The 15,770-nt window shown below is 52.4% G+C and overlaps 1 protein-coding gene across 6 annotated transcripts in view; it reads left to right on the top strand.

The window, feature by feature from the left end:
• ZBTB7C (zinc finger and BTB domain containing 7C) overlaps nucleotides 1-15,770 on the top strand; it is a 105,771-nt gene that overhangs the window by 55,842 nt on the left and 34,159 nt on the right. For 2 of the 6 annotated variants that reach the window (XM_046905682.1, XM_004949017.5), the window contains exons 3-4: nucleotides 13,411-13,533; nucleotides 14,200-14,299. The exons of 2 other annotated variants lie outside the window; for them this stretch is intronic. The gene's annotated coding sequence lies outside the window, so the exon portion shown is untranslated. The remainder of the gene's footprint in view (nucleotides 1-13,410; nucleotides 13,534-14,199; nucleotides 14,300-15,770) is intronic. 2 more of the 6 variants (XM_429131.8, XM_040656624.2) reach the window with 2 other exon arrangements.

Genomic DNA, 15,770 nt, shown 5'->3' on the forward strand with positions numbered 1-15,770 from the left:
CTTGGAAACTTCAGCATCTCAAATGCATTGTGGGGTGTCATCCACCCTTTACTGAGCTGCAGCCCCCACCAGTCTGCTGGTTCCTCTGATGTTAGAATAGCTCTAGACAAGACGTGCTGTAGGTAGAAGCAAAGGAAAGATGATTTGTTTGGGCAGCTTGCCTGAGAAACCGGCACTCTGGGAGCTTTCTGGTCTTGGGGTGACTTCTGCTAATGAGACATTTTGACTGGGCTGCTCGGCACGTTCGTGTGAAGGTGTCTATTGGGGCCAGCTCATAGCCTGTGCCATTGCGGAGACGATGTCACTGCTTGCTGCCTGCTGCTTAGGGACAGCTGCAGACCCCACCAGAGTCAGAGGAGCTTTTCCACTGACTGAAGCCAGCTCCATCCCTGAGGAAGAAGATGTGCCACAACCTCTTTGTAACAGTTTATTCTTGGTGACAAGTGCACCTTCCCTGGTGACCTCTCACACCATGGAACAGAGTGAATGGGATGCCATTTACCTCTGAGGCAGGCCAGCAGCAGGGCTGTCAGAGCCAAGAAGCTTGCATGCCATCCTCCCTATGATTTGATACTAGTTCACAAGGTCTCAGAACCCTGTCAGCTCCCGGTTGGGGCTGCCACTGTGAAGGGACATCCTGCTGAGGAGGTCAGCCTCTACACTGAGTTTTCTGTGCTGTGTGCTGAAATTCCTCTGCTGGCAGCAGAATAGTGGGGATCCATCCATCCATCCATCCATCCATCCATCCATCCATCCATCCATCCACCCACCCACCCACCCACCCATCCACCCATCCACCCACCCACCCATCCACCCATCCATCCACCCACCCACCCACCCATCCACCCATCCATCCACCCACCCACCCACCCATCCACCCATCCATCCACCCACCCACCCATCCACCCATCCATCCACCCACCCATCCACCCCTCTATGCATTTATCCATCTACTCATCCACCTACTCATCCATCCATCCGTCTGTCCATCCGTCCATCCACTCACCTGTCTATCTGTTTACCTATCAATTACCTATCTATCTACCTAAATATTTCTACTCAAATGGTTTCCAGACCATGGCTAAGAGGTCACCTTCCATGAGTGTGGGCACATCTCTCTCCTCCATTCTCAACAGATGTGACATTTGCCATGTCAATGGTAGAGCCTCCATTGACTTCCACAGTGCAAGGCAAAGCTTGATTTCATTTAAAAGATAACCAGCTCCTGAGTTCTGTTGAGAATTTTTCTTACAGTGGAAAAAAAAAAAAAAAAAACCAACCAAACCAACCAACATATCAATTTATCCTGGTGAAGCAGAGATAAGACAACAGCCTCCATTGTGTTTTGCCAGTGTTGTTATTCACACCTGATGCCTCTTCACTGAAATCACGGCTTCCACCTTGGAGACAGCGTTCACTCAGGTGATGGGAAGGTGGTTTGAAAGTGGCCGCATCCTTTCTGGTTCTCTGGGTGCTGATTACTGCAAAAAAACAGGTGGGGTAAGCAGTGGTCTGCAGCTGGCATTGTGTTGCCTACCAGGACCCCATCCATCGGTGCGAGCTGGATCGTTCTCTGCTAGCGGAATTATTTCTTTTGACCTGTCATTAAGGATGTTCATGCAGTGGGGTGAGAGGTGGCAGTGATGTGTGCTTTGTGAGCTTAACGGCCCATTTTGTGTTTGTCTCGGTGGTGCGGGAGCAGTAAAGAGCCCTGTGCTAGTGTCTGTTATGATAAGTGAGATTTGGAAGAGGTTTTCTGTCTGATAGTCCATCTAAAGCTGTGGGGAAATGCCATTCTAAAGGCTGTTAAAACACAATTGCTCACTGATTTACACAGTCAAGGAGTGCCTCTTTAGTATGAGATGTACGCCGAATAAAAGCAGCTCAAGTGGTGCTTTTAATAAATAGATAATGGAATGGCATTTCATCTCCTGCTTTCATCCATTATGTTGGTGGAAGGTAGCATATCCCTCTGACAGATTCCACGATAGCAGAACCCAAAGTCAGAGCGCTCTCTTTGTGTCCCTCTGAAGCAAATTGCGTGCGGCCAAAAGGACTGAGGGCTCAGCCAAGCCGTGGCGACCACGCGAGGTAGCATGGAGAGAGCCACCTGGGATGGCACCACGATCCCCTCCAGCCCTGGTTGGGTTTGGTTGGGAGGGAGCATTGGCAGCCCTGCCAGCAGCTCTCTCCATGCCCTTGGGCTCGCCAGGAAGCTCCATGTGGCCGCAGCTGGCCGCCAGCATAGGAAAGAAACGGGCCGCGTTGGGAGGCAGGAAACAGGCCATTTATCCTGCCATGCTCATCCTTGCTTGCTCATTGTTTCCGTCAAAAAGCCAGCACTTTGCAGCTCCATGAATGAACCCAGTGTTACGCCTCCAAAAACAACTCGGCTGGTGAAAAATAAGAGCTCCCGTCGTCTCCGGTCTGCTCTGCTCTGCTGTTTTTCCCCATTTTTAGGAGAGAAGCGTTTTAGCTCCTCTCCTGATGCAGTTCAGCAGCTGGGAACGAGGTGAGCTGGCACCGCGTCCATAGCCAGCTCTCAAAGTGCAGCTGTGAGTCAAGGGCAATGAGAACAATTACCAACCAGAGGGAAAAATCACCAGGAGAAGCTGGGAAAAGGTAGGTGAGGGAATGGAGCCAAGCAGGGGCAGAGAAAGGGGACAGTGACCCAACGGGCAGCCAGGGGAAGCCCTTGGGTGCTTCTCACCTCCCCATCTCGTAGCACATTGATGAAGGAAGCCATGCCCATGAGGAAATGCTCTTACATCCTCTTGCTTCCGTGAAACTTGGATGCCTCCAAAGCCTGGAATAAGGGTCGGATGTTGTATGGGAGTGGCAAAGAGCTGTGAATTAGCAGGCAGACGTGAGATTTGGAAGGGAAATGAAACCTCCTTCTTCGGGGTTTGTAACAGTGCTGAGCTATTGGAGCTGAGAACACCTTCCTGGAAGCCCAACGGGGGCCGGGGCTGCTGGAGACTGTTACGGCCCCTGGATCTGAGCTCACACCGCAATGCCAGGCTGCCTGGGCTCTTCCCATCCCTGCTGGCCTCATCTGTAATGCTTTGCTCCAGGGAGTGCTGCCAGCACAGAGAGGGTCTTTGAAGCTCTGCCCAGGGTAGGGCAGAAACCAAGAAAAGAGCAGAGATTTTGTAGAACCAGCTGGCTGGGCCACTTGGTGCGCTCACAGAGGCTGAGGAGGTGGCATGCCGCAGAGGAGGGCTGCAAAAGGGGGAGGAGAAGCAGTGAGGCAGGGGGTGCTGCAGGCATGAAACAGCAGAGCAGAAGAGGACCCATTGGGTCACTGCAGCCTAGGGATCTAAAGTCCATGAACATCACCCACCCCGACCTGATTGAGGTCGCATACCCTCCAGAGTCCATCAGCCCCCTGGGACTCCTCTTTTGGGTGCCAAGCATCATAGAACCATGGAATCATTAAGGTTGGCCAAGACCTCCAATGTCACCGAGTCCAACCCCAGCCCAACCCCACCATGCCCATGTGTAGAACTGTTGAGGTTGACCAAGACCTTCAAGGTCACTGAGTCCAACCCCAGCCCACCCCCACCATGCTCACTCACCATCCAGGGGGAGATCAGACAGCAATCACGTTGCTGCCCTGCTCCTGTAAAGCTCTCAGTTGCCTTTCTGTTTATCTGCTGACTTTGCCCATTCCCGTTATCTGGTGGGGGGGGGGGGAGTTTTTCAATAAGCAGGCCCGGAGAACAGCAAGGCCATGAGATAAGCACCATCTCTGCAGGCAGATTCATTACCTGCTCCAATCTGAACCAGGAGAGCAGTCAGCCTGCTTTGCTTCACCTTTTTGCAAAGAAAAATGCAACACTGGGATTTGGAAAAATCAGATTAAGGCACTTTGTAGGGGCTACAAACCAGTGCTGGAGAAAAACGGACTCATTAAAATACAAATTATTTAAGAGAAAGAACAGGAATGCCATTATGCAAAGTGTCACCGACTCATTTTCATTTCACAGAGCCCAGGCTACACTTTGACTGCACGTGATAAATGGGTCCTTTCTCCTCCTCCTCCTTCCCTGTTTTTTTTTTAATACAAGGGGAAAAAGACGCAATTACTGCCTGTCTGCTCTTCAACCTGTTGAAAAATCAGGCCCTGCTGGAGCAATCAGAGCAAAACCTTCAGGGAGCCCTTTAGGATCACCTTTAGGGTCAACCACTGCTCCACACAGCCTTGGCCATGGGGTGCCTTTGTGGCATCGCCGCTCGTCCATTCATTGCAATGGGAAAGCTCCCTTTGGAGGCAGAGTGCATTGGGGAGCACTGAGGGTCTGCAGTGCTGCATGCAGAGGGCTCTGGCAGTGCTCCCGTGAGCATTTCCACCCCAACATGCTGAGTGCTTACACAGCAGCACCTGACCCGAGCCCAACGCTGTGGACCATTTTTCCTGAGTAAGGATTTAAGACAAGAAGCCTTTGTCTGCTGTGGCTGGTGTTATTATTTCTTCTTCCCTCTTCTAAATAATTTGCTCTGGCTGCACCGTCTGGAGTGGGGAGATGTTCTGCCTCGTCAAGCGTTAATTGCAGCCGAGGGGAGCTGCTGGTGGAGCCTGGTAGTGCGGGGGCTGAGGCTTTCATTGGAGGTGCTTGGAAAATGCTAAGGAAAATGTGCTGGGTGAGGGTGAGGGCAAAGTGAGGTCAAAATGGTATCTTTCTGGGGAGAGGGCTGCGTTGTACGGCTCATCCTGGCTCTGCTAGGGGAGAGGGATGTGCCTGGGCAGCTTGCTGAAACCCCTGAGGAAAAGGTGGGCACGGAATGGGCTGCCCAGGGCAGTGCACGTGGACAGCACCTGGGCAGTGCTCTCAGCTGTACAGCTTGGGTTTGGGTGATCCTGCCTGGGGCTGGGGTTGGACTCAGTGATTCCTAGGGGTCCCTTCCAGCTTGGGACTTTCTGTGGTCCTATGATTCTATAATCTCCAGCACATGGAGAGAAGGTACCCCGAGCTGAGACCCTACATTGTCTTTTTTTGGAGATCTCTTCCAACCCAAGCCACCCTATGATTCTATGACCTGACCTAAGCAGCCCTGTAAGACAGCTGCTTAAGGAGCTTCTTTGAAGAAGGCTCCACAGTCAGCATGGCTGGGTTTCACCAGAACTCTGCATGGTGGGATTCTCTTCTCCAGAGAGCAGTGATGCAGTGGCACAGCTGCCCAGGGAGGTGAGGAGGTCCCCATCCCTGGAGGTGTTCCACAGCGGTGGAGATGTGGCACTTGGGGACATGGTCTGTAGGCATGGCGGAGTGCATGTTGAGCTTGAGGGCCTTGGAGGTCTTTTGCAACCTTCGTGATTCTGTGATTGTATTTAGGGTCATGGTGGGGATAGGTTGGGGTTGGGCTTGGAGATCTGGGAGGTCTTTTCCAGCCTTCGTGGTTCCATTATTCAGGGATATTAAGCCAAACTGTATTTTTGCGTCCAAGTTTGAAACATTTAGTAATATCTGGCATTAGGTACGACTTTGATTTAATGCCTTATCTCTTGAATTCACCTTCAGCAATAACAATGTATTCTAATCCCCAGCTCCCCCATGATGGATGGGGCCTGCTTGGGTTAAACATCTGCATTTGGAATCATTCACCCCTTCTGTTCCTGAAGCAGGAAAAGCCAGCACCCACCCACAGCTCAGGGCAGTGCTGCTGCTCACTGCCTCCCGGGGCTGAGTAACTTCTGCTTTTCTAAGGCAGAAGAGTGAAAACAATAACAGTAAGCCTAAAGACATGGCAGCACAGTACTGGCTTGAGGGGGAGCTGGTTGATACCTGAGAAGAAGGAGAAAAGAAGTGGTGATGCTAACAGGATGCTCAATAGAGTGCAAGTGGAGTGCAGAGGGCTGCTTCACGCAGGGCTGCTGGAGCCTTGCCATTTTCCCTTGCTTACAGGTTTATAAAGACCTTTTCGTTTGCAAGGTCTCTGGATTTGGAGCCATGGACAAGAGCTGGATTTCAAAGGCTTTGTGCTGCCTGTGGGGATGCTGGCTGTGTCCATGTGCTTTTCCCCCAGGTGCCACAGAGCTTCATACCTAGCAGAAGCATTGTGTTTTCTCCAGTGACGTGAAAGGCCAGATGGAGAGGTCCCTGGTACAAGATGCTGGATTGAGCTTTAATTGATTTCCTTGGGGACACAGAAGTCAGCATCAGAATTCAGAGAACTGTAGAATCACAGAATCACTGAGTTTGGAAATGACCTCCAAGATCCCCCAGGCCCAACCCCAACCCACCCCACCATGGCCACTGACCACGTCCCCATGTGCCACATCTCCATGGTTCTTGAACATCCCCCAGGCATGGGGACTCCCCAGCTCCCTGGGCAGCCCGTGCCACTGCATCACCACTCTTTGAAGAAGCTGGTCCTAATAACCAACCTGAATTCAGCTCTGCTTGAAGCTCAGGAGTGGGCTGGGTCCCGCATGCTCGCCTGTGCTTGCTGACATCCCTCTGGGATTTATTTCCTCTCCCAAGCAAATGCCAAAATTCTTATCCATTTCTCTTCAAGTCTGCCTTTTTGAGCCTCACTTGGGCAGCATATGTTCAGTGGAGCAGTGGGACCGGAGCAGAATGTCACCTCCCCTCCTTCCACCCAGGCACACTGCAGAGAGCTCAATGACGTGTCTGACCCCAAACTCATTTTCCAGCAAGGCAATGTGTCCCCAGAGGTGCAAGCTCCTCATTTCTCACATTTTCGTGCCCACAGCTCTCCAGGTGATGACCCCGGCCAGCTGCTTGCCTGCCGTGCTCCCACTCTGCTCGGATGGCTGCTGGGCTCCTGCTGTTTGTGCAGCAGGGGGCTGATTGATCAGCAACAACGCTGTATTTGCTTCCAGATAAGAAAACGCTGAATATTGGGGCTGGTATTGAGCCTCCTGAAATCCCCCTGGAAACAGCCCGAGTCCGTGTGACCGCTGTTTGCAGAGATCAATTGGAGCCCCTGCACGTGTGCTTTGTTGTCATGGCACAGCCCTCCCTTTTTAATCAGGGTGCCGTGCCACTGTGAATCAAATGCCTCACAAAACCTGTCTATTATCTCCAGGCAATTATCTTTATTAACCGAACTTGTAATCAGCTCCGAGAACAGAATCGGGATTGTTTGGCATGCTGTGTTTTCCTCAGATCTTGGGCACCAACTCCGTCTCTGTCCTTTAATTCCCCTATGGGTGACTCTCAGGGCTGTTCCCGTTGCTTTACCCATCGTCGCTGCCATCCATGCCAATCTCACCGTCCCATTTCGCATCCTTCCCCCTGTTCTGGGATGCATTGAAATGCACAGCAGCAGGGCAGAGCTCTCAGCCAGCTGGTGGAGGGCTCTGGGGAGCAAGCCATCCAGGCCGGCCGATTTAACATTGTTTATCGCCGGTGGATGCTGTTTAACAAGCTCCGTGGTTACTAATGGACTGGAAAGCACTCCATCCTCCTCGTGTGATACGAGCACATCATCCCGCTCCTTTCCAAACACGGAGCAGAAGTATTGATTGGATGCTTCTGCCTTTTCTGCATCATTACTCTTCTCCCCGTCCGAGGCTGCGCTGCTGATTCACACAGTGGTGGGTAATCCTGCTGGGACTGCGTGCCGTCCCTGCCCATATGCATCCGGTACCTCCTTGCTGAGGGTCTGCAGCTGTGTGCAGAGCAGAGGTCTCCCCATGCCATCCCAGCTCTGACACCGTCAGTCTGGACGTTGTCAGGCGCCCAAGGAGCAGGAATTCATCTCCCCCGCCCCGTTGTGCCTCTCTTTGCATTCATTAAGGAGCTGGCTGTTGTGCTGCTGCCCATTTGCTTGGCTTGCTCCCTCCCGGAGCTCCAATCACCCCCCATCCTTCTGTTTGCAGAAGCCTCATCCCTCGGGATGAGCTTTGCCCCCGGTGCTTCTTGTCATTGCATTCCACATCTCTTTCTCATCCTCCCCTTCTCCCTTTCTTCCCTTTTGCGCAGATTCCTTCTGCTGAGGGCTTCTGAAATAATAAATCAGGGGCCCTGGGCCGCTGGAGATCACCTGTCCTTGTTAGCAGCGTGGCTGCTACTGGCTTCAGCTCCCGTGGGACTTCTGCCCTTTAAATACCAATTTATTCCAGCACCGGCTCCGCTGTCAGCCCACTCCCATCGGGGCACGCGGCAGCATGGCTCTCACTGCAGACCTCCCTCCCCGTCTCCAGGCAAGGAAATTGCAATTTTCCTCCACCGTGCTCTTATCCCTTAATTGCTGCTGATTCAGCGAGGTGGGAGGCAGTGAGGGGCTCCACCTGCAATTATTGTTGACACGGCTGGGGAGGTGACAGCCCAGCCATGTCACTTTGGGTTTGTTAATAGGTTTGGCTGAGGATTGCCTCTAACAATGTTTGTAGCTCTCCCCTTGGTTGCAAGACCACCCATAGCTGGTGACTGAAGAGGTTATCATATAAATTTGTGCAGGCAGATAGTGGTAGGAGACGGGGGAATGGCTTTCAACAAAAATAGGGGAGATTTAGGTCAGATGTGAGAAGGAAATTCTTTACTCAGAGGGCGGTGAGGCTCCAGCACTGCTGCCCAGAGCTGTGGGTGCCCCATCCCTGGAGGTGCCCAAAGCCATGGGTGGGCCCTGGGCAGCCTGAGCTGGCATGGGGCACCCAACCCATGGGAGGGGTGGGGCTGGGGGCCCTTGGGGTCCCTTCCAACCCAACCATTCCATGGTTCTATGGTTCTGTGATCCTCAAGGTCCCTTCCAACCCAACCATTCTATGGTCCTGTGATCTTCAAGGTCCCTTCCAACCCAACCATTCTATGGTCCTGTGATCTTCAACATCCCTTCCAACCCAACCATTCTATGGTTCTGTGATTCTGTGACTATGAAGTTCCTTTTCTCACCTGATGAGTCAAATGCCATGCTCATGAAAGGGCAGTCTACTTCCAGGTGGTGGGTTGAATCTCGGGTCATGGCTTGGTTAGGTTAGATTTGCACCCCAGGAGAAAGTTGAAAGCAACCCTTTGTGTTTATAATATATATATAAATAACATGCCCATATGTAATAATAATATACATACGTACGTAAATGGCACACCTCCATGCAGTGAGCTCTCAGGATGCACTCGTGCACTACTCCCACACTTCCATCCGTGTTGAGCTCTGCAGGGAGGAGATTCACAGCTCCCATCACTGTCTGTGATGTGTTGCAGTGAAGAGTTGAGCAAAAGGGGAAACTTTGAAGCATCATTTTGTCCACAAGGAGACCCGGAGCTGACTTTTTGGCCTTCAGGACCATTCTTTGGGCAGTGATTTCTGTGCACTAAATTATTGGTATGAAGTAAACCTGCTTTGAAGCCTGGATTTCCTACGGATCACGGTATGAAACCCTTGCATAGATTTAGGGATCCTTAATAGCAGTGAGAGAGGATTAAGAGGAGTTGGCAAAGGAAGAGAACATTCTGTAAGGTTTGGAGGAGCAGGGAGTGGGGAGCATGGGGAGCAATCACTAAAGGAGGCTGCTGCCCCGCTGAATGCTGATTGATCTATCTGCTCGGCGCTCAGGAAAGGAGAGGAGATAAAGACCTGTCTGTTTCTAAGGAAAATGCCATTTTTCTGCTGAAAATTCCGTGTTTGCCTTTCTCGCTCCATCCCACATCACTTGGCCGGGCCAGGCAGCGAGCAGATAATGAATCTGCCGAAATGCGGTTATTGATATCGCTGAGGTCATTATAGTGAGGGCTCTGCTGAGCTCTCCCATAGAAAAGGGCATTCTTCAGCAGGCTGTGGTCACGACACCAACAGTTTCATTCTGTATGAAATCTTGGCTGACGAAGCCCTCGGCCAGGGAGCGCTTTGTAAATGCGTTATCAGGAAGGTAAATCGGGTCAGCTGCATATTTTTTTCAGCCGGGAGCAGCAAAATGGCTCATTTGCCTCTCACTATTAATGCAACATCCTGCAAGGACCTATGGCCCGGTCCACGGCTTCTGAAAGCAGGCAGAATTCTTTCCACCTACACCGGGGAGCTTCTGCTGAGGTGCTCGTTCTGGGATAAGGAGAATTTGGGGGATTGTGGCAATGAAAGCAGAGGGTGAGTAACCCACAGTGGGAGCCCTGAGGCAATTTGCTCGGTCCCAGGGGTGGGATGGTGTGGACGGAACCGGAGAGGAGTCGTGATTTCACGGGAGAGCGAAGCAAAAATAAGTGCTGGAGAAATTACAGTGTGGGGAACGCATTTCCAAAGCTGCATGTGGCAATTGCACCAGGGTGGCAAATTGTGCAAGGCACTCTGAGCTGATTGCAATGGAAATGTGTGGTGTGCGGCCGTCGCTGGGATTTGGGTCTGTGCAGACGTCCTCCACCTCCTCCTTTTATCCCCTGGCAGATTATATTTGCATCACTTGGGTTTTTATCACCGCTCACGTGTTTGCTTCGGGATGCTGGGAAGGTTTTGTGGCACTGGAGGTGGTGATGCGGGTAACGGAGATCTTCAGAAGCCCTTTGGGTATCTGTGGAGGGCTACACCTCACCCAGCTTCAGCTGTCCCTGGAGTCCCTCCATCAGGCTCTGTAAAGCACCTCCATGTTGTGTCTGTTGTTATTAAGGTGAGAGTGTTCTGAATAATACTAAAGTAACATCTGCTCGTGCTTAGGATTCATTCCGTGACCATTAGTAACTCTCACCCAACCCTGTACTAAAGTGGACTTGAGGTACCTTCTTGATAAAGAGGAGGTGAGGACTGAAACATTAATAGGAAGGGACCTTGCTCCTGCCTTCAGGTGTGCATCATGGAATCGTAGAATGGTTGGCTTGGAGGGATCTCAAAGATCATAGAACTTTAGGGTGGTTGGATTGGACGGGACCTTGGAGATCACAAAACTATAGAATGGTTGGGTTGGAAGGGGCCTTGAAGGTCATAACAACCATAGAATGGTTGGGTTGGAAGGGACCTTCAAGATCATCCAGTTCTAGCTCCCAGGTATCATCTAACCAAGTCCCACACATTAAACATTTAGACGGGGCCCGCAAGTCTTCTCCATCCCAGTCAGCCCTTGGAGCTCATTTTGGAGCAGTTTCTGTGAGATTTAGGGCGAAATTCTCGTGATGGTTTTTGTTCCTTGCCAAAACTGATCTTCTTTAAAATTTTAAATGACACACTTTGGCAATAAAATAAGGATGCTGTAACAACGTTAAACTTAGTTTTACCCATGAAAACTTCAAATTTGATGACCCCTGATTTTTCCAGGGGAGCAGAGGTCCTTCAAGCTCACTCCACAGCATCTTTCCTTCCCGTGCCCTCACAATGAGAGCTTTCATCCATCACTTTAGGACTGCACTGGGCTTTGCAGCCTCTTTTCAGTTCTTTTCTTACTGTTTTCCGTTCTGCTTGCAATCTGCCCAACCGAGGTGGGGTCTGCAACCACCCTTCCTCCTCTCCTTCCTTCTGCCAGCCATGTTTCACGCCCTGCTGGAAGCAGTTTATTCCCTCTCCCCTCACAGCCTTGGGGACCCATTCGTCCCTCCACCAGCCACCAATCTCGTGTGGGAAACAGCACATTATTTCCGGGGTTCAGTGGGGACCCATTTCCCACCAAACACACTCCGCAGTGTTTTTATGCTCAGACCCATCGCTGAGACGTTTTGTTTCTCACCTTCCGCCCCACTGTGGGTGTTTTGCTCCATCCCAGTGTTGCTTTTGGCTTGCAGGAATTTGGGGACATTTGTCGGCGATGGGCTGGGAAGGAGAAACCACCCTGGGAAACGGCAGGGCAAACAATGCGCTCCCGTAGCGTGGCATGGAGGAGGCCATTGTTCCTCCAACAGATTGACGGCTCAAGCCACCCCAATGGGAAGAACCCAACTGCTTTTGTGGGTAGAGCCCATCGGGTCTGATGGAGAGCATCCCTGCCCCACATCCTCCACGCTGCCTCCTCCTCAGCATCCCTTCCTTGCAGCCAGCACTCGGCCCCACGTGCAGGAAGGCGGTGGGTGGCCGCTGGCACTCCTCCCCATGCCGTGTTGGCAGCTGCTGGATGCTGCCCAAGTCCTTTTGCTTCACCCTTATCTGGGGCCAGACGTATTGTTCACACCGACGTCTTGTGCTGATTTACCCAGACACTCCTTAGAAACCCGGCGGCCGGAGGAGCTGCAGATAGTGGTTTGGGTGTGGGGATGGAAGCTGCTTTTTTTGTTGTTCCTGCAGACTCGGAGAGGGTGGGATGAGTTTCTGACTCTTGGTTTTTGCCTCCTGCTTCAGGAAGGCAGACTCCCCTTGTGGCAACAGTGCCGATTCGCCTCTGATTGTGATTTGGGGTTTTTCATTAAAGCTAGTGATGTGTAACTCGGCGTCCAGATCAGATTTATTGCATTAACAAGATTCTGTATTTCCTTGTTGTTGCGATACCTTTGCCAGAAAGGAGCTAGTGTCTTATTAACCATGGTTTTTAACTTAATGCTGAATTTGGGGCAGGACCTCTAGAACAGCCCAGTTTCTTGGGGTCCCTCCCAAGGATGGAGGTTCACATCTCGCTCCCCACGACCCACACATGGGGACCCCGATGTGGCCGCCCCAGGACGCATCCCTGCCTTTGCCAGCCGTCCCCACCCCATGTCCTGCTCTGAACAAGGGGAGGGACCTGCTCCAAATCCTGTTGTTTGTCTTTCAATGCCGTGGCTGAGCCCATTGGGTTGCACTCATGCCAGGAAGCTGAGTAGGGTCAGGCTGCATCCCCAGCAGAAAGAGGCAGCACGCTCCAGTGAGCTGGGCTCCCGTGGTGGCAGTGCCTGCCAGGAGGGTTTTTTGGTAGGGAACAGCCCCATAGCAGGGGCAGGATGGCTCAACTGCTGCTTTGGGGACAGCTGCAGTGGTCAGGAGGTGGCATCTGAACAGCCTGTGGAGTCAAACCCAACTCTGAACGCCTTCTTGGCATCCTTACGTGGGTCAGTGGTGCAAAAAAGCAGTGTAACTCTTTTAGTTTAATGACAGGCAGCGCTGTCCCAAAGAGCTTTCATCTTGTTTTGCCCCATTCCGGGTCTGTAGGAGCATGGCTTATGGGGATGCAGAGCGGGGCACTGGCAGCCTGTGCCCTGCGGTCAGAGCAGAGAGGATGCGATAGGTCAGCTTGAGAAAAAAAAAAAAAAAAAAGAATAACACAAAAACTGGGATTGTTTTCTTTAAAAAGGAAAAAGAAAAAAAAAAAACCAACCAAAAAACCAAACCATTGCAGAGGACTCTGCGTGCTCATTTAAAAAAGGAAGCACAAAAAGACCCCGGTAAAGTCGGTCCGCGTCCCGCGCGCCGCGCAGACCTTAATAGTACAGGTGGACAGGGAGGGCTGCGTGCCAAATTCCTTTGGTTTAGAGGGAGTGGTGGGAGTGAGTTCTCATAGCCGCTCCTAGAAAGGCTTAGCCTTCCCCACACAAATCAATGACACTCTCTGCTCGGCTGCAGGCACCGGGGCAGCTCCGACACAGCCCGGCTCACACCGGGGACGGCAGCGTCGGCGCGCGGAGCAGAGGTGAGCGGCCGCTCTGCTTCCCCTCTTTGCTCTTCGTTCCCCAGAAGATCTCACACGTAGGTCGCTTTATCCTTCCCGTGGCTTATGGGGGCGAGGGGGAAGCAGCCTGTGTCTCATGCTTGGAGGGTAGTGGTGTTCTTTTCCCGCATTGCCCCGGCGCGTTGGATTCCCCTGTAATAATCCGGCACCGTTTTCATGCAGTTTTAATTGCTGTTCCAACCCGACCCCGTGGTTCTCTCTCTGATTTACCCGTTTGGTATCGGGAATCCTTACCAAGCCCCGGAATTCTGGCTCTGTACCAACCCCCTCGCACCGCATCTCAGTTTATGGGGTTTCGTCTCAGGTCCGGCTCGGCGTTAATTTTTGGTGTGGTTCAGGTGGGAAGCAGGGGGTGTGAAACGCTTCTGTGCAGCCCTGGGGTGGGCAGCGGGGTGCAGAAGGGGCAGGTGGATCGGGTCGGAGCCGGTTCCGCTTGGTCTGGGTTTTAGGAGTTATTTTTGTTGGGGCTCTTTGCAAAAGGCTTGACAGAAGGAAAAGAAAAGAAAGAAAGAAAGAAAGAAAGAAATGGTTAAAAAAAAATAGAAATATTGTCATGTTTAATAGGAATATTTTTCAGGCTGAAATTCCAGCCTCTCCCTGGAACTTTTTGCTGCCTTTTTAACAAAGGCAACGCCCCAGGATGGTGCTGGGCTCTAATATTTCTAACAAATCCTTCCTACAAGGCACTCCCGGCGCTGTCTCAGGGTCCCTCCCCGGCTCTGGACCCTGCCCGTGTGATTCCTGAGGACAGCACCAACACGGCCAGCCGCAGCTCTGTGCAAGGTTTGTTTGAATGGAGGTCTGCTGGGTGGAATGCGCTGGGGAAGGGAGGAATGGAGGTGGGAGCTCTCGGTGCTGCTTTCCAACCATGTGGAAGTACCACAGGGACCCGGAGCTCGTGCTGCCCTACAAAGGTCGGGGCACCACCGCTGTCAGGATGGGACAAGGCTGCCCGTGGTGCCTTCCCCCCTTCCTGCTGGTGGATGAAGGCTGGAGATGGGTTGGGGCGATGGAGAGGCTGTGCCGAATGGGGATACGGAGAGCCAAAGGGCTCCCGAAATGGGACCCTGAGTGGTGGGCTGTGCACGCTGCAACACCCGCCTGCATCTCCTGCTCCTCTGGGGGCTCCTTGGTGTTCTTATAGGGATCTGCCCCAGGATGGCAGAGAAAATACCTCTTCCGTGCATGGGGCAGTGGGGCGGGCTGGGAGCTGCGTGGGGCTGGAGCATGCTTGGGGCCCAATTCTGCACAGGTTTCCATGCCTGAGTCATCTGCAGATACGCAGCTGCTTCCAAGGAGAGGGGCTTCGTCTTGTAGGGAAAGAGGTGGCCGCCAGGCTCCGTCCATCTCTTCCCTCATGTTCTCTGCCCCATTTCCATGACCTCCTTACTGCACTCAATCACTGCAGGCCCTGGGCAGTCTGGCAGCATTAACACCGTGTCCCGCTGCTGCTGGTGCTGTTTACTCAGGTGTGGGCAATGAGCGGCCCCCCCGGCGTGCTGCAGCACCCAGCGAGCACCAACCCTGCCAGTGGGGTTTTCCAGCCAGCCTGGGGCCGAACTCCCTTTGAAATTCCTCCTCTAATTAATAAATGAGTGGCAAGTTTCACTGACATAATTCCACAGCGATTGCTCTTAATTAAAGAGCAGCTATTAAAATAGTTGCAGAGCGCTGAAACCTCTCTCTCTGCTTTGTACTCCTCATTGGTTTTCCATTCTGTGCCACCAATGGAATGGATTTTTGGGGGGGACCACTGGGAGGTGACCCCGCAGACTTTTAGAGCTCTTTGCAGGAGGATGGGATGGAGGAGCGTGGGGCTGGTGCTGTGCTCGTTGTTTTCCTTGGGGGATGAATAGAGGGAGGGGATGCGGGGCTGAGATCTTCTGCCAAGAAAGAGTTGGAGGCATCGTGGTATTAGTCAGAGCCCTTTGATTCCTTCCTGGAAGCGCGTGCCCGATGGTAATGCTGCTCACATGCCCACGTCATTTTCGAGTGTCACTCATGGGAGCAGCTTCCCCTCATTATGCAGCCATTTCTCACGGCTCTTGGGTTATGTTCTTCCTCATCCCTCCAAGAGGTGTCCCTGCCCCGAGGAGCAGGCACGTGGTGGCCGTGAGGACGCAGCCTTTTGGGGAAAGGACACCACATCCACAGGCTTTGTGTGCTTCTCCCCCTCCCATCCGTCATGTCCAGCCCTTGGCATGATCCATGTCCATCTTCAGATTCATCACCACTGCCGACCCCACTGGTGCCC

This window comes from Gallus gallus, chromosome Z, assembly GCF_016699485.2.
Source record: "Gallus gallus isolate bGalGal1 chromosome Z, bGalGal1.mat.broiler.GRCg7b, whole genome shotgun sequence".
In the NCBI taxonomy this organism is placed as follows: Eukaryota; Metazoa; Chordata; class Aves; order Galliformes; family Phasianidae; genus Gallus; species Gallus gallus.